The following is a 19,877-nucleotide window of genomic DNA, read 5'->3' as shown; positions in this document are numbered from 1 at the left end:
CATCAAGACAACAACATTTAATAGACATCAATCATCATTTAACTTTCAACGTGAGAAGGGATCATGTACAACTTGGAGAAAAAGATTAATGTAATTTGCAAAGACATCAGAACTTACAAGTATACCAAAGGCTAGTAAAGAATATATATATATAAGGGGGGGTTTTTTGTTTCATTGAAACAGATTAGCAGGCCAGTACTTCAAAACAAAGTGAGGCCTCAAACCTTCTTTAAATAAAAAAAATTATGGCTCCGGTTAGCTGTGAATTCAAATTAAACTTCCCAATCCATTCTGAGCTGTACCTGTATCAGTACCATTATAGTAATGTGAAAAAACACCATTCCAGCACTCCATATTCCAAGAAAACCCCTCCAAGTACCAGTCTGATACCCCTTGACAGCTCTGCCTTTGATTATTTGTAGATAATACTGACATTTGCACCAGAAAACAAGCAACGCTGAAGCAAAATATTGCTATTTTTTCATGATGTACCAACACAGATGAATACAATACTAATTAATACCATGCAAGTCGATCAGCAACAGCATTATATCTTATCATTAGATTGAATTTTCTTTATCCGAACGTACACATGGATATCTCCATTGGCAAACAAAACTCAGGCTGTACCAAGAGAGAAAACTTACTCTTTTCAAAACCCCCTTTTGGTATACAACTTTCAACATTTGACCTGAGCTGGAGATACCTATCTTCCCTGCTACCAACTGAGAAATCAGTTTTTATCTCGTACCAAAATTGTGGCTCTTTCAAATGAGACGGCCGCATGCCAACAAATGGACAATGCGTATACTCCCAACGAACCTTCATCTCTTTTGTGAAGAAAAAATATGTAATCCTTCTCAGCAAGAACCTTAAATGAGCATGTCTTAGAGAGACCAACTTTGAACCGTTCATCATACCGAAAAGCAATGGCATGCTCTTTGTGCACGGCTGTCATGTGTTTGTGAAAGGATCACTTACAACCGCACGTGTAACAACAGTTGGAGTAGGGACAGTAGCAAGGGAGATGAAAGCATGTTTCCTCATGCTCCTTTAATTTGTAATACGGCATAATAGCATTGCAGCCATATGTCTTGTTTGTACAAGTGACTTTCGTACTACTGACAAGCATTTCCATAGCGAAGCATCAGTTGTGGCCGGTCGTGCTACCGCATATGTGACAGGTTGTCAGAGAGCTTCTGGCAGCAGGAGGAGCAACATACATGGCCGACTAAGCACTGAGGGAATGGAAAAAAAGCTCAAGATATGTAATTTTTACAATACGAGGCAGCTAATTGGGTACTGAGAAGACCTTGCCTTTTCTATTATTTAACATAACATAGCTCTCAGTTAAAAACCTTGTCTACTGATTGTTTCAGGAACTAACTTTTTTTTTTGTTTTTGTTTTTGAGTAAAAGTTGGAGGTCAAGTCCCCCAACTATTTAATACCCTTGTAATACAACAAAGGATTTTCTTCATCCAAGTTTCGAACCCATAACCTCCCACATAGAGACAAGTTTCAGTAACTAATTTTAAATTTTTACAAAGGGAAATATCATTTCAGAACCTAATACTTGATGATTTGAATTAGCTAATTTAAACTTGTAGCTAACTTATGGTCCAAATTAGCCTCTTGAAATTCTAAGGGAGAAAAATGGAGATGAAATTACCTGAAAAATTGGAGGCTTTAAGGGTTGAAAGTAAATGGAGCAATCCAAAACCTCATGATCTGAAACAAAAATGCTAACATCGGACATCACATCTTCTTCGCCTTCACTGATATTTTCCAATGGTGGAAATGGCTCAAGCTCCTCCCAGACTAGACTGATCACGCTTTCTGTTGAAATTTCAGATGCCATTGTTTATTTTTATTGTACAGAACTGAGATTACAATTGCAATGCTTCCTGTGACAGAAAGCTTCACAATATATAAGGAATAAAACTTGATTGCCAAACAAGAAATTATCTTATTAAAATGAGAGAAGAATCGTTCTTATCAACAAATCTTTCAGGGCCAAGTTGGCACATTTATGAATTGAAAAGTCACTTAATACTTTGATCCGTTATTAAAACATTAAATGGCATGCATGTTGATGACAGTGATGGCCTGTTCAAAACTGCATAACCATTCCTTCTAGTGTGTTAAGACTCTGGTACAGTACGTTTTGACGCCTTTCGCAATATCTGAAGGACAAAACATTTTTAATATTTTTGAAAATAGATTAATTTCTCATAGACCTTTGGTTGGTGCTTCCATACCATTTGTCACTAAAATGTGTTGATTATTTTTACACAAGTCTAGTTGAGTAAAAAAAATCTTGTTTGCAAACATATGATCCACACTATCTATAATTATTTGGTCACTTAAATTAAGTTTGATAGAGGTAGAAGCTATACCAACATGAGTTTATGTTGTGTTACTTTGAGTACCACACAGAAAATTGATTGTTTGCGCTGTTATTATTACAAGTCTCAAAGAGCCGTTATAGAGCTGTCGCCTGTCGGACCTATTATACCATTTATTTCTTTTGTAATTCTAGTAAAGGAGAAAATTACATATGTTTTGATGACTTGATTAAATCCTATCCATTTGATCTATGATGAATAAATATAACATTTTCTTTCCTTTCATCTGGCTTTCAAACTGCCTTGAAATTCAATGGAATTGACAGAAAGAATCCAAACTCCAAAGAGATTCCATAAATGGAGCCTTGAAGTAGACCAAATTCTCTAATTTTTCTGGATCGAAACTTATCATACCAAAATTGGTGTAATGTTATGATGTGCAGAGCTTAATTCGGGAAGGGATCGCCTCTTCGGTTTGCCAGTAATTTTGAGAAAGGGCCCAGAAGAATAAACTGAGGCCTGAGACGATCATTTCCCGTTTCCTCATACATGTTTTTCCTCGTTCATTTTCTATTTTCTCTTTTCTATTGTTTCGGCTATGAACCGATCTTCTACAACTATGATTTACAAAATCGGAATCGGTCGGAATCCGACTTTCCTAGCTAAAGTTATAACTGTTTAAAGTTTTTTTGAAATCTAAACTTTGGAAATTCATAACTAATTGTAGAAAAATACAAATAAATTGAAATTTGTGTCATTTATGTGTATTTTTTAATACTCTACATGCTAGTATAATCACTTTTGCAGTTTGCTCCCTATATCAATCCACACTTGCTGATTTATCAGCAAAAGTCAAATTTGATGTTTTTAGTGTATTGCACTATACCAGCGGCCTTTGCCTAGTGCTTGGCTGCTGAGGTTGGACTTGGTACCATACCAGAGGTCAATCTAGGGTGCTTGTGGATGGACAGAGGTCTGAAAATGCTATTGTGCCGCTATAGCGCGCTATTGAGTGTGGAATTCAGATCCTAGATACCTGAGGTTCAATTATAAAATCTAAACTGTTTTTTTAACTTGGCACGCATCTTGAAACAGACTCTTATATTTTCTTAAGACATTGAATTTATTTCGGCTGAGAATTAATCTGGACCGTCTCTATAAATTGCACCTCTGTTACGTTATGGAACTTTAACAATTAAATTCTGAATGTTTAAGGCAAGAATCGAAAATCGTGCTAACGAAATAGACATTTAAACCTTAATTAATGATTCCCTAGATAAATAGGTTAAGGGTGAATCGAAACCGCGTCGAAAATACAAAGTTCTGAACCTTTATAGGTCCAGTGCGTCCGCACTGGTAGTGAGTGCGGATGGTTGATCCGCACTGGCTCCAGTTTCCTTGTTAATTATGCTCTGAATTATGCCAGTGCGAATGGGTTGAATTTTCCAAAATCTGACCAAGTAATGAGTGCGGATGGGTTGACCCGTACTGGATATCAGTGCGTCCGCACTCATGAATTTTCTGTGTTGATTGAGTTCCTGAAATTCTACTTAAGTACTGAGTGCGGGTGGCTGACCCGCACTGAAATTGAGTGCGTCCGCATTACACTCAGATTTTTGCTTGTTCAGTGCCGTTTTCATGAAAATTTAACTAAGTACTGAGTGCGTCCACACTGGGATATTCTTTTATGTGTTTTCAAAGCTGCCAAAATTCTGCTAAGTGTTGAGTGCGGGTGATCGACCCGCACTGAAAATGAGTGCGTCCGCACTCGTGTATATTTCTGTGTATTTTCAACTGTTGAAAATGTCCCAAGTGCTGAGTGCGGGTGGCCGACCCGCACTGAATTGAGTACGTCCGCACTGAAGGTGTCTTTTTAACCAACACCAGATTTCTTTCCTTTCTCTCTCTTCCCCTCCGCCCCTTTCCCCACTTTTATGTGATTTTCGCCCAAGAGAGAAGAAAAAGATCGAGAGAGCTTCCTTTCCCTCTCAAGCCCCCAATTGTTGCGAGAAATCAAAGTTGGAACCGAGCAAGCGGCCGTAGATCTCTCCTAGCTCTCCTATTCGGTATTCCTTTCTCTTCCCGTTTCTCTCTAAAATCTCAGATTTCTCGATTTCTCGGGTTTTCATTTTAAACTCAAGATTTGTGTTTGAATTGCTTGTAGAATAGCTCCTTGAGCTTCTTTGATTGTTTATTTGCCGATTCTTTCCCCGATTTCACCCCGATTGCGAATTTTGATTTCTAGGGTTTTGTGCCAAAACTGAAATTGGGCATAATCGTGAATTGATTAGTTTAATCCAACCGATTAGATTTGTAATCGGTAGGGTTACCTCTTGATCTTGAATTGCTATAACGTTTAACGGCTAATTTGAGGTTTTGACCAAATTAGGGTTAACCACTCGGTGAATTGAATTGTTACAGGAACCAAATTTGTGAACTAGTAAATGAATTTTTACCAAATTGAGATCGTGTATGGTCTAGAAGACCCAAATGGAAATTGTGAGAAGTTAGAGATTTTAAAGCGAGAAAGAGGAATAGGAAAGTATAAACCCTAATATAACTCGAGTAAACACCTCGATCGTGAACCAAGGTTAAACCAATTTTATGTGTAATATAGGCGTAAGCTCGGTCGAGCAAGACTTTGTGGGACACTTCGAGACGTCTGATCCATAAATAAGCGATACGCTCGTCGTAAACAGGTGCGGGATTCTTGGACTTGTTTGATATTTCATTTTCGGGAATTAAACTGTTTATTCATTTGTCATGTTGAATGCTTAATTGTTGCATATTTTGGAATTCATGTTGTATATTGATTCTTGCATAAATGAGAATGATTTGAATTGTTCGGTTAAGGTTATTTGGCATGTTGGTATGGTTATTAATTGATTAGTTCTATTAATTGTTCTATATGTGAATGAATCTGCCAGGCCGACCTGTATAGGTGGCTGGATAAGGTGACGCTGCTGACTTATGCGTTGACCTGTTATGAATTTGCCAGACCTACCTGTTTAGGTGGCTGGATAAGGTGACGGTGACCTATCCGTTGATCTGTTTAATGAATTTTGCAAGGCTGATAGCTGACTTTGATTATATTTGAATAAAATTGCAAAGTTGAGCAGTATGGCTGACTTTGATTCCGTGTGAATGCATTTTTGTCAAGTTGACCTGTATAGGTGACTTGGAACCAGACCTTAGGATATGGTTAAGCCAAACAGCTACAGATGGGTGTCAGATAAAGGGTCCAGCTCGGTGGGACGTCTGTAGGTGTCAGTAACCCTACAGATGAGGGTTTGATAAAGGGTCCAGCTCGAAAGAACATCTGTAGTTGTTACAAGCCCTAACGTGTCGAGTTAAGCCAAATATATATTGTGTTTGAAATTCACCTTGGAAATTCCGTAAACTGTGATTCGGTTTATTATTTGTTGTCGAGCATATGGATTCATTTTTATTATTATGAATATGAATTGATTTGAATTGCTATGGTTTGGGTTTCATTTTTTAATATGGAGTTTGATTGCAAGTCCAATAATCTAACTGTGGCAAATTTCGCACTGAGAATTTATTCTCACCCCCACCCTTCGGGACTATTTTACAGGTTCAGGTGCGACTGATTCCGGTGAGGCACGCGAGTAGTAGGCCTTGTAGTTTACCTTCATATGACCCTAGATATGTTTTGTTGTATAGCTTTAGGGTAGGCCTCACGGTTGGTATTCGGATGAGATATTTTTTATGTGTTATATTCTGACCAGATTGTGTACTCTGATTTTATATATATATGAACCTGTTTTATATTATTTTAGTGTGAATTGCTTAATTTATTTTAAATGCCTTGTAAGTATACATGGAGTGTATGCTTACGGCGGGGTACTGTTGCAACCCGTGGCCGCGGGATGTGACAACCTCGGGTCCCATAAGATAGGGATTCTTTGAGTGTGGTGTTCCTGTTAGTGTAATAATCTAGAAGTCAATAATACGATAATTGATTATATATAAAGCTTTGTTCATGAATTGGATGATTAATATCATTTTGTTGCCTTGAGTATTATTGCATTTATGGATCATTTCGAGTTCATGACTGAAATTGTGAAACTTCATAATATAGATGATATATACTCTTAAAAGGTCACTGACCAAGGTAATTAGTAGGAACACTAATTACCGCTGTAAGGTTAGTATGTGGATTAAATGATGGTCAAGTTTTATAGACCATAGACAACGAGTTGTCATTTTAATCACATAGATATATGTTCCAGGAACATGATATCTGACAGACCCCGAATGAAATATTATACGGAATTGTGTTCGTGTCATTAATGCTTTCATTCAGTGTTAAGTTCTAAAGTATGAGGTATTCATCTTTCCTACTAAGAAATGTATATGTGTGATTGTTATCAAACGCTGTCGGTAAAATGCAGTTATAACGGTAGCTCTTCGGTATACATAGCTTAGCTGAGGTAATGATGGTTTACCAAAAGTACTATTGTCCCTCGTATCTCTATACGAGCTATAGCATCACTGGGCCCCTTGATAGAATAAGATTATCAGCGCGCGGTATGATTACAAGAGTAATCATATTTGATAATCTGCTCAAGATCAAGAAAAGATTAAGTTTACAAGGATGACACACACCTACATTGAAACTAATCTGATAGCTATGAGACAGAAGAACAGACACAAGTAAATTGTTTACTGAATCGTGATATTGTACTGTATAGCATCATCTGTGTAATTGGATGGTCATGATGTGTTGCCAGATACCGCTCATGATTATAGAAGTTAAAACAGTTTTAACTCTATTTACCAACATAACACAGATCCTATTGGGTCACACCATATAGGAGTTAATCGGAGAATCTTATTGTGATTGATTATAAATTGGTTATGATCAATAGTAAGATGGTTATAATTAATTATACGTGTTATAATTAAATTATAAATGTTATGTAAAAATAACAAGCAAAAACATTGGTTAATTTATAAACGTGTGTGACACGTTGTATAAAAGTTAACCGGTTAATTTATAAATGTGCAAGACACGTTGTATAAATTATCGAAACAACAATCGCAAGAAATAAAATATAAATATATATATATAATTATTCAGAATAATTATACGAATATTATTTGTATTCGGGCCGAGGGCATTCGGGTCTTTTCAGATTCGTCCTTATCCGCATGACACGTCATCGATCCTATCCAGATGACACGTCATCAATCCTATCCACATGACATGTCATCCTTATCCATTCAATGACATATCTTGTAAATAGGCATATGTTGAGGGGTATTTCGGTCTTTTGCGAACCTCCTCAAAAGCCTATAAATAGAGGGGTGCATGTAGAGAGAAAAACCACTAATTCACACGTGTCGTTTCGTGCAGAATCGAATCAGTATTTTCTCTCTTTCTCGGTTTCTCTCCTAAATAGTGTTTCGGTTGAGAAAAAAAAGTTATACGTAGTTGACGTATAATCTTGCTGGTTGTTGTGGAGTATATTTACGGGATCGATGAATAGTGTTTTACCAAATTTTGCGGTATGTCAGTTTTGCTTATTTGTGAAACTGAGTAACCGAAAATTCGTGTTTACAGGTTTTCGTCTTTTTCTCTATGAATAGTGTTTTTGCATAATTCCGCGGTTTACGGTATTTCTGGCAAAAGAAATAAACCGCTCTCTGGTTAGTACTGGTGGATAACCTATAGAGGCACCATACGTTTGGTGCTCCGAGTAGAATCATTCCCGTGATGTAGCTCTACTCGCTCGGTCTGCATTCCAACTGTGATTTGGAAACAAGGTATAAATATGTTATATTAATTTATTTAATTGGTAAGTAGATTAAAATTTTAGAAATCAATCATGGAGTAGATCTGTAAAAGGATTAAATTGGGTTTTGATGCCAAAGGAATATTGAAGGTGGACCGCTTTGGAAAGTTTCCTGACATGCCCCGTTTAATCCTTGGCTTAAGTTAGAAGTAAAAATTTTTGTTTTACGTTCTTTCCGCAGCTTAAACCTAAACGGGTTTTGGTTACCCCGAAACCCAACAGTTCCGGTTTGCTTTTTTAATTTTTTGAGTGGTGATTTGATGAAAGTAAAACGTTGATTTGACAAAAGTTAAAACAATACATGTGAGTTGCAGATTTGATTCCTATGCATGTATCATGTATAAATCGTAGTAAAAAGTTATGACATAACTTCATAAATATATCAAATGTCTTATTTTTTGACGTACATTCTAAATAAGAAAACTTTTTCTTCACAAAATTATTTAAATCAAAATATTAATATCTCTAAAAAAAAAAAAAAGAGGACCGCCCGTGGGGGGGCGGTCCGCTAGTGGTGTGACCCGCCTCTGCAGGGGGCGGTCTGGTGTGTTTTTTGGGCCATCCGTGGGCCTGGCGGTAGGGGCAGTTTTGAAAAAAAAAACAGATGACAGTGGCATTTTTAAAATTAAGTTTTTTTTGGAGAGTATTAATAAAAATGGCCGAAACTTATTGATTTGGTTGCTGGACTTGAAGATTTGGATATATGCGGAAAAGGAACTACTGATTTCAGAAGAAATGATAGAAATATTTTTCTGTAAAAGCATTGAGAAATGAGGATATCTAATTTTTGTAATAACTTTGAATAAATATAATAAATTAAGCTTAGGTTTGGCTCCGTTCCTATGTTTGTCAACGCTCATCAATATACACATAATATTTTCTGCAATTCTATACTCTTCTCCTATTTAATTCTCTAAACCCTTTGTTTTACATTTATACTTTTTGAAGGCTGAAATATTGTGTATTTGTTCAGGATGTCATCCTCGTAAAAAAAAAACATAAATAATGATTCGTCATTTGAATGTTAAAAATTAAAATATTCAAAAATATTATGCCACAAAAAAAAAATGTGAAACATACCGGAACCCTCCATTGGAATATGCAGTGCTTCCTTCTTAATTGAAAAATGCAGTACTGATATTAATTAATTTCCTAACTAACTAATTTCATTTCAAGATCAGTTATAAATATGCCATTCCGTAGAAATTCTTTCTACCAAAATTAAATAAGCTTGCGTTAATTAAAAAATGGCCTGGCAATATTGGCTTGTTCATCCACACATTTTAGCCCCTCTAATTCTCCTCTTTTTCATATTTATCTACAAAAATCATCACTTTTACCCTTTGCGAAAAAGAATAAGATCACTTACTCCTCAAAGTTTGCCCGTTGTTGGAATGCTTCCAGTGATGCTGGCAAATTTGAACCGCACCTTGGACTCATCCTCTCGAAAACTCGGACGATCAACCGGAAATCATTTCTTCTTTCATGGTCCATGGTTCCTTAGCATGTCGATTTTCTTCACTTCTAATCCGGTTGATGCAAGACACATGTTTATCGACAATTTCCAAAACTACCCCAAAGGAAAAGATTTCTATGAGATCTTTGAACTCGGTGGCGATGGTATTTTCGTTGCCGATGGAGACTCATGGAAGTACCAACGTACGAAAGCTCAGTTGCTAATGTCTAGCTCGGGCTTTCGAGCATTCATTGAACAATTAAGCCGAGAGAAGGTCGAAAATGCCCTCCATCCTTTCCTTGTACATGCTGCTTCACAGAATTTAACAATAGACCTACAAGACATGTTCCTCAGACTATCTTTTGACATGTCTACTCATTTTATAGCCGGTGTTGATTTGGGAACCCTATCCAAAGATTTGCCCGTAAACCCAATTGCAAGGGCAATCGATGAAATAGCAGCCTCGTTATTTTTCCGATTTATAATGCCACGTCCATTGTGGAAGCTTCTAAGGGCGCTTGGTATTGGACCTGAAAAGAAGATGGTTTCAGGAGGGCGTGTGCTAGATCGATTCATAGCCGACGTGATCGAAAAGAGGAGGAGAGAGATGACTGAAGGGATAGATGCACCACCAAGCATGCTAAAGTCATATATGGATGAAACTAAAGTCCATGAAACAAACGAGTTCTTGCGAGACACGATCATTAATTTCTTGTTCGCAGCTCGTGACACCACTAGTGCAGCGCTAACATGGTTCATATGGGCCTTGATTCGCAACCCTCATGTCAAAGAGAAAATCATGGATGAATTGAGCAACATTTCGAAGAGTTTCACTTCGGATGGTTTGGTAGTATTCGATGCGGATAAACTAGATAAATTAATCTACTTGCATGCCGCAATTCTCGAGTCCCTTAGACTTCATCCATCAACTCCTCTCAATATACGGAGCGTGCAAAAGCCTGATATTCTCCCAACCGGAGTAAAACTAACTCCCGGCATGAAAGTCGTTGCATCGATGTATGCTATGGGGAGAATGAAATCGATATGGGGGGAGGATTGCTTCGAGTTCAAGCCCGAAAGATGGATATCTAATGAAGGCGAGTTGAAGTATGAGCCTTCATACAAGTTTTTGGCGTTCCATACCGGCCCAAGGTTATGTTTGGGAAAGCAGATTGCTCTAACTCAGATGAAGATGGTGGTGGCAACCCTGGTATACAATTTTTGTTTTGAGGTGGTGGAAGGCCACGTGGCAGAACCGAAATTTTCTTTTATTCTGCACATGAAAAACGGGCTCATGGTAAGAGTGAAGAAGAGATGTGGTAGTGTTTAATTTTCACAAGTGGTTGGATCGTTAAGATAATTATAAAGTAACTGTGATTGTACTAAATAATTTGGACTTGATGTATTCTTTACCTGTGTGCTGTGTGTATGGATAGGTTGAGAGCCACTATATATGTACCTAGCGGAGGTACGTAAATGTCTATTTGTATCGTTCGCTTCAATATATAATTAATGTTGGTTTTTGCACGTGGGGTTTACAATAAGTTGCATGAGTTTTCTTTTTATATTTTTAGGTTCTAATTATTTATTATAATCGCATTTGTAATGATACTTGTTTGAACATCTTTGGACTAGTAAAAAAAAAATAGTAACTAACGTATATCATGACTTTGATCATATTACACGTCATAAAAAATAATTTGTGTAACATGATTAAAATAATAAAGAACAATCACGTCACTTGAATAGTACAGAATAATACACGTGTAGTCATATCCTGATCACAAATAATATAATAAAACATGACATAATTGATAACATTTAGCTTATAGATACTTTTTCAAATTCTATGTTAGTTTATTTAAAATAAATAGAAAAAATACTAACAAATATGAAAAATTGCAAAACTAATTAAAATAAATAAACAATGTTGAACAAACTGGTCAGTGACAAAAATAATTAGTTTACATGATGTGTCGTATTGTGTCATTTTCAACCAGAGAGAAATTTGCAACGCGAGTGTATATGTCTCATGATAGTCTCGTACACGTGTTGTGTCATAACACATTTGTAATGTGCTATAACTTAAACAAATTAAAATAGAAAAAAAAATACTTAATTGTTTGAATATTGACGTACGATTGACCGTTCTAAAATTGCGTTTCCTGATATAAATAGCTTAGTTAGAAAGTAAGTAATTAATTGTAAATAACATTTTATCTTTATCAATATCAATATATTTCATTGGTGGCATTTAATAATGGATTCAAATCAACTGAAATTCCAAATGCATGAACAGTAACCCTGAAATTCCGAATCCAACCGTTGAACTGTTTCGAGATGTGTGCACAGAAAAATCAGCTGTTCCGAGATCCGTGTACAGAAAAAGTTGAACGGTTGGATTTGAAATTTCAGGCAGCTGATTTGAATCCTTTAATTATTTAACCCCTGACCCTAAATAAACCAAAAACAAAAATTGTTCCCTCGTGTGGTCAGTGGTCACACACTAGGACCCACTGGGCTCGGACCAGATTGACTTCCTGTCCATCTCTAGAGGCAAGAGTCTAGAGCTAGCCAGAAGCCAACATCCTACACTAGCGAGCGGTATTTAATTAAAGGATAAAGATTTTCATCTCCCGCTTTCTATCTTCCATTTATCCTCCAACAGATTAAATACTCAAAAAAGAAACTTGAGTTGTCTAATATCTTTCTAATTTCGACTGGGTGCATCAAAACCCCATACAAGTCTCTGTTCATGATTGATGTACGACATCAAGGACATCTTCAAGTCTTCCGTAGCAAATGGAGAGAAAATTAATCAAGGGTTGTTGTGCCATGTGACGCTTGAAAGGTTGGTACAGCCGATACATATATTTAGTTCTCAAAAATATGTAACGAGTCATATATCAGAAAAAACAAAAATTGAAACACGGAACCATCACATAATTTTGTACAGATAATTAGAACTGGAGGCACTCACTAAGTCGTTGGCCATCCACTATTTAGAGTGGAAAAAACGTGTCATACCGTGCCGTGACTAAAATATCAAGGATTGGTCACGGTACGCAAATGATCACACCCTGTGAGTCACGCCGTGCCTAAACATGTCGCGACCAAACGTATCTCACGTGACTCGCATGATCATTTAATTATAATTTAAGTTAGTTTATTCAAAATTTATTATTTAATTAATATCTAATGGTTATAATTACACGTGACTCACATGACTGCGTGTGCCATGTCGTAACTAAATCTTTCACGTGCCGTGTCGTACCGTACCAAAGTTTCAAAAAATGGTCATGACACGAGACACGCGTGTCATGCTGTGTTGTACCGTAACCGTGTCGTTCCATGACAGAACCGGCTCCGCCGTGCCATTTTTCCACTCTACCTCTATTCCTTGTTGAGTAATTCTCCTAAGTGAAAATGTAGGTGAATGAGTATTATCTTTGTGAAAAGGTCTTAAGATGAAGTGTGTTTTATTTTTTTTGGATATTATCTTTGTGAAAAGGTCTTAAGATGAAGTGTGTTTTATTTTTTTTGGATATTATCTTTGTTTATTTTGTTTGTAGTATTTTAATTATATGATCTATAAAATTTGATAAACTATTTTTGTTTCGACAGTGAATTGTGTAGTAACTATTTTTTTATTTCAAAATAAAATAAAAATTGAACTATAAAACAATAAAGTGATGTTCAATACTATTCAGCTCTTTTTGTAAAATTAATTGAGGTATACACATAAAGGAAAAAATAATATATTATATTGAAACACTTGACACATTAACTATTCAGACTTGCATTACGAGGTTTAAATACTTGTAATACTTGATATTGATATTTTCAAACGTCATCCAATACCATAAGAAAAAATATATATAATATGTTAGATACAAACACTTGATATATGAATTATTCACACTTGCATGACGAAATATGAATACTTGCAATGCTTCATATTAATACTTTCAGACATCATTCAATGCCATATGAAAAGAAAATAGATAGAATTTGTTAGATATAAACACTTGATACATGAACTATTCACACTTGTATGATGAGGTATTCATACTTGCAATACTTGATATTAATACTTAATTTGAAACATTATCCAATGCCATATGGAAAAAAAAATTAATAGAATTCGTTAGATACAAACACTTAATACATGAACTATTCACACTTGCATGACAAGATATGAATACTTACAATAATTTATAAGTTGATATTAATACTTCCAGACATCATTCAGTACCATATGAAAAAAAATCATAGAATCTGCTATGTACAAGTACTTACATATGAATTATTTACACTTGCATGATAAGATATAAATACTCGACGAGGTATGAATATTTGCATGATCATCAGAAATATTGGCGAGATTGAACAGAGAAAAATAACCCATCTCTAAAAATGTGTTAAAGATGAGTGTGTGATGAGAGATGAAAGAAAACTAATATGTCTATTTTTTTCCGAAATACTTAATATCTTAGATATAAATACTTAATATCTTAGATATAAATACTTAATATATTATATATTAATGCTTGTGCGCATAGATATTCATATTTGCACAAGTCAGTTTTATAATCTTTCAAATATTAAATATTAATATTTTCAGACGTCATCTAGTGTCATAAGGAAAAAAATTAATAATATATGCTAGGTACAAACACTTTAGACGTTAATTATTTACACTTGCGAGCATAGGTATCCATATTTGCGCGCATCAGTTGTAAAATCTATCAAATATTAGGTGGTCCCCGATGTAATTAATGATGTTCAGTTAATGAGTGGTCCCCACAATTAGTTATTGACTGAGGAATGAATGGAGAAAATTAATTGGGAGATAGTTAAAAATCTAGAGCCAGTTTGTCGCAGGATTGAAATTTGACGGTATTAGAAATTCATGTTTGAAGAAATGCAAATTCATGGAAACAACTACGTTCGGAATTGATTATGAAAAAAATACTGAAATAATTTTTTTATTGTACTGATGGATTAGTTATAAAAAAATTCTTTCTATATACTTAATATTATACAATTATTTTTATTAATAAATAGATTAAATAATAATATAATGTTGCTTATTAATTATTGTTTTATAAAATATATTACTTATCAATTATTACTTTATAAAATATAAACTTATTAACATTTAAAAGATACGAGTAAAAAGAAGAAGAAAAATATGTCCGAATCGGTCCATAAGATTAATCCTACAATAGAAAATAACACAAGAAGAAGGATCCCTATATATATCATGATGTATGTATGTGAGAATAAAGAGAGAAGGAAGCACTCATGTGGGTGAGAGAGAAAATTTTTTTTTTTTTTTTAAAGTGTGGCCCCAGCTAAGAGAGATTAGAATGCGAAAAAATTACTTTAAGTCCAGGACTTTGAATCTTAAGAGCATCTGCATCTCTAAAATTCAAAAGAATTTATAAATAACTGTAAACTACTTTTTAGAAATTATGGTCTTTAAAATTTCTAACTCTCACATCCCTGAAACTCATTTTAGAGTTTCTATTAAGCCACGTCAGAACAAATTAAAAATGAGAAACAATTTGAGTCAATCATTTGGCCAACATAGAGTTTATAAACAGTTTCTTAATAAGAAACTTTCCTGCATAGTTTCTAAATAAGAAACTCTTCCACATCCCTGAAACTGCCACATCAGATTAGAAACTCTAATAGTTTCAGGGATGTACATGCTCTAAGTTACACAGAAACGGAATTTGTTGGGAATTATTAAGGAAAATATTTGAAAAAAAATTGGACTTGCTGAATAGTTCTAAGATTGTTAAGATTGTTGGTTATTCAAAGGTCGAGAGTTCAATTTACCCTCACGACTTCGCAGTTTTTGCGAAGGTTTCAAAAAAAAAAAATTCTATGGTACTATGCATAGCACGGAATGGTCCGTAATACGGATCAATATTTTTATTTTCAAAATCTTAACAGTATATCTAAACCATTCAACGTGATTTTAATATAAATATGTACTTGCAGATCAAATTTTATATTTTTTTTTATATTTTTTTACTATTTTTTAAGATAGGTAGAAAAACACTTGATCTAAAAATTCTGGACCATTTAAAAACAGTGATTTTCTACTTATTTTAAAATATAGTAAACAAATTTTAAAAATATAAAATTCAGTCTGCTAGTACTATTCATATAAAAATTATATTAAACGATTCAAATTAATTACAGACTAATTCATACTATACATATATAGTACCATATACATAGTAACATAGACTCACTCGGATTCTAATCCCATCCGGTCCAAATTGCCACTCAAAATCTGTCGGCCAAACAGGACCTTAGTCATATATTTAAGTTGAATTACACAATTAAAAAGTCAATTTTGATTTCTCTTGAAAGTAATTTTTTACTTGCTTTTGCTTACACCGATCAGCATTGTGAAAGTAATTTTTTATTTGCTTAATTTTGCTTACAAACGATCAGCATTGTGACTGAAACATTTTTAAAATTAAGAAATATCCCTGGATCTCCTGATTCATTAGTGCATTATTTTTGGTTCCAATTCCTATCTTCCATAATTATATGTGAACACCGCCTCTAAATACAGGAATATATGAAACTTAATTGACTGGAACAATGATAAGGACGTCAAAACTAGATTTCATAATTAACTTGAAATTAGAGATCGATTTCTGTTTCAAAAAAAAAAAAAATTACGTTATAACAAAGGAGGATATATTTTTTCGCTTCTGTTTTGTTGTACCTTCTTTTCAGCCTAAGTATTTTGAGCTTTTTATATTGAGAAAAGGTATCATCCCCCCACCTTCAGTCCCCCGATAATCCCCGCCGACTTTTTCACGCGGTTTCAATATTTTTAACGGTCCATCTCAAACTGCTTATTTAAAGCTTTTCCAATTTCTCTCTGTTCACTTTCACCTCTCAAAATTTAATTGCCAAATAAGAACGGAATCGTTTGTCCTTTTTACTTTTTTATATTAAAATAATATAAAGTTTATGGTTTGAGATGTTGAATCAATATTTTAACATAAAATTTCATCATGACATTTTGTTTTTTTCACAGAACTGTTAACTTATTTGAAAGGTTGAGAAGTTTTTATGTTTACAGAATTTGTTGACAGAAATGAGAAGTTTTTATGTTGACAGAATTTGTTGAATTAGTTTATAGGATTTAGTATTGATGTTTACAGAATTAGTTGAATTAGTTTACAGGATTTAGTATTGATGTTTACAGTATTGATGTTTACAGAATTGAAAGTTTTATGTTTACAGGATTTGTTAAATTAGTTTACAGGATTTAGTATTGATGTTACAGAATTAGTTGAATTAGTTTTATGTTTACAGGATTTCTGTTTACAAAGTTTTAATGTAGTCATTGTTAGTTTTTAGTTTTGAAAGGCTGTTTATAGGATTACATAGTTTTGTTTACAGGATTACTTTGTCATAGTTATAGGATTACAACATTTTGTTTACAGGATTACTTTGATATAGTTACAGTATTGGGTTACTATTGTGATTATAGTTTGGACACTTGCAGAATAATTTTTAAAGAGTATGCAAGTAGTGATTTGTATGATGTAAAATTGTTGTAATTTTTTTTTCTTTCAGTGTTATGTTGTATATGTTTCCAAAAATGTTGAAAGAATTTGAATTGCTAATAGAATAATTCATATATGTTTACAAACTTTATTGATAATGTTTATAGAATTTTTACTATTTTACATTATCTTGTTTAAGTTATCAACTTTTTTGTAGAAACGTAAATTTAATTTAATTTATTTTACTTTAAAAAAAATTATTTTGAAATATGAAATTTATTATAATATTTTTTTATAATATTTTTCTTAATTTTTTAATTCACATAAATTGTTCACTAATATTTACAGAAGTATCTAAAATAAAAGAAAATTAGAAAATTGATGCAACGTACAAACTGTTAAACGGACACCTTCTAGAAGGTGTGGAAAAAAATTATAAAATCTGGTCCCGGTTATAACTTCTAGAAGGTGGTCCCCATATAACTGCTTACTGTACTTTGATTGTACTTTCTTAGTTTGACCACGCAATTTGGACTGATTTCACGCATTTTGCTTTGGACGCACGCGGTTTCATATGTGCAGCATCAATTGCAGTTGTTTACAGAATTATTTGCATAACATTACCGGATCTGATAGGCTTGTTTACAGGATTAGTGTTAAAGGTCCGGGGATTTTTGGGGGACTGAGGTCCGGGGACTATTAGCTGCTCCCTTTTATATTAGTTTTTTACTTTAAATTTTAATTTTTATAAATATAAAAATAACTATTAACTTGATGAAACCTTTGCATGTCATCTGTCACGGTGGTTGATGTTGCTATTTGTTTTTATGAAGATTGGCGATGGCAGTTGCTTGGGGCTTTCAATGCATTTGGCGAAACAGAAAAAATATAATCGTCTCCAACAATCAACGCCCCCGCCCCCGCCCCCGCCCCCGCCCCCGCCCCCGCCCCCGCCCCCGCCCAACCCCCCCCCCCCCCCCCCCCCCCCCCCCCCACAACTCCCAAACTTAATTGACTAAGAAATAGGGGCGGAATTAGAAATTTGATTAGAAAAGCTAAAATATAAAATACATATATGATCATGTTTGGTTGTAAGTAATTTAAAAACAAAAAAAACAGATAGAGGTTGTCAGTTGTTGTTATTTCTCGTATTTTATATTTTATTTAAAAGTTAAAATCATAACTTAAATTAATTTTATATAGAAGAGTAAGATGTTAGAAAATAAATATTGTTTATGGCATTGGACTTATAGGTTGAGTAGGTGTGAAGTTAATCTACCTGAAAAAAAATAAAGTAACTTATTCTCAATTAACTCATTTCTTCCTCCATTTTATTTTACTTCTCGTTTGAGAGTTGAAGTGTGAAGTAAGAGGTGGAGTTTTGATTGTGTTTGACTGGGTGTGGAAATAGCGATAACTTAAAAAAAAGCATTAACCCAAAACTTTATTCCGTGTTGTTGGAATTTCAGGTAGAGTATATAACTATATATATGTGTAATAATTCAGTTCAATTCAGGCAATTGAATGAAAGCAAGATCCATATGTAAATAAAACCTAAGATAGAGTTTACCTCTAAATGTGTGGTAAAGATCTTCGTATAGTTGTAGGAGTAGTGACATTCTTCTTTGTCCTCGTGTCAGATGTACGTAACAACAATAACAACCACGTCTCTATCGATATCCACACGAACAACTTGAACAACAACCATGAATCGGTGTGCTAGCACTGAACACACAGCCCCATGTTTTCTCTCTTTTATTCCTCTTGATTTTCTGAAGAAAACATGAGTAGAATAGATTGTCGGAATTAAACTGTTCACTGCATATTTATAAAACATATGCACCACTTCAATCGCATCAATTCAGAGAGACTTATCCAGATATATTAAATCATAGATAAAAAACAAAAAACAAAAAAACATATCTTCAGGCCCCATAATACATTCAGCAACCTGATATTTTGATCTGTGATTAATTTCAGACGTTAAACTATTTATTCAGCCCTAATAGTTTGACATGTAGAACACTTTTAATACGTGTTTGGACACAACTCTCTATGTTATCTTGCTTTCTTGGATAAGCGGCTATTTCTAACTCTTGCTTTCTTTGATAGCCAGCGGATGCTTTCTATCAGTTTGATGAGGGTTCTAAATTATATAAAAACTTTTAAAAAAAAAGAGGAGGGTTCAAATGCACCATCATTTTGGTGTTCCAATATGCACTACGTCTTTTATCTCCATTTTTAAAGTCCGAATAGTCAATCTGAACTGCTCAACATGATCTTCATAATAAAATATGCTTGGAGACCAAATTTTATATTTTTTTTTTAAATTTACTATTTTTTAAGATAGATACAAAGTCACATTTTTAAGGAGATTCTAGACCATCCGATAAAATCATATTGTACCTATCTAAAAAATAGTAAAAAAAATATAAAAAATATAAAATTTGGTCTCCAAGCATATTTTATTATAAAGATCATGTTAAGCGGTTCGGATCGATTGTTCGGACTTTGAAAATAAAGATAAATGACATGGTGCATATTGGAGCACCAAAATGATGATGCATTTGAACTCTCCTCTTAAAAAAATCAATTCAAATTTCAATATACATAATTATTAATCACAAATTTTAAAATTATAACTAAACATCTTACATCCGCCCCTGCAAATTACAAAAGGTATTATTTGGTGTGGCTGCGTGGGTATCA

General features: G+C 34.1%; 2 pseudogenes across 2 annotated transcripts; one reads left to right on the top strand and one right to left on the bottom strand.

Moving 5' to 3' along the window:
• Positions 1–445: 445 nt before the first annotated feature.
• LOC144567115 (uncharacterized) lies at positions 446–1,864 on the bottom strand (annotated as a pseudogene). Its single transcript, XR_013515353.1, has 3 exons — positions 1,671–1,864; positions 990–1,238; positions 446–937 (listed from the first exon to the last, which is right to left on the bottom strand). The product of XR_013515353.1 is annotated as an uncharacterized LOC144567115 (transcript).
• A 7,551-nt stretch (positions 1,865–9,415) lies between these two features.
• LOC144567576 (noroxomaritidine synthase pseudogene) lies at positions 9,416–11,035 on the top strand (annotated as a pseudogene). The gene has a single exon (XR_013515453.1). The product of XR_013515453.1 is annotated as a noroxomaritidine synthase pseudogene (transcript).
• Positions 11,036–19,877: the final 8,842 nt, after the last annotated feature.

The sequence above is a fragment of the Carex rostrata genome, chromosome 16 (genome assembly GCF_964058835.1).
Source record: "Carex rostrata chromosome 16, lpCarRost1.2, whole genome shotgun sequence".
Lineage (NCBI taxonomy): Eukaryota > Viridiplantae > Streptophyta > Magnoliopsida > Poales > Cyperaceae > Carex > Carex rostrata.
The sequence above is the reverse complement of the archived record's forward strand: the minus strand, read 5'-3'. Positions and strand labels throughout refer to the sequence as shown.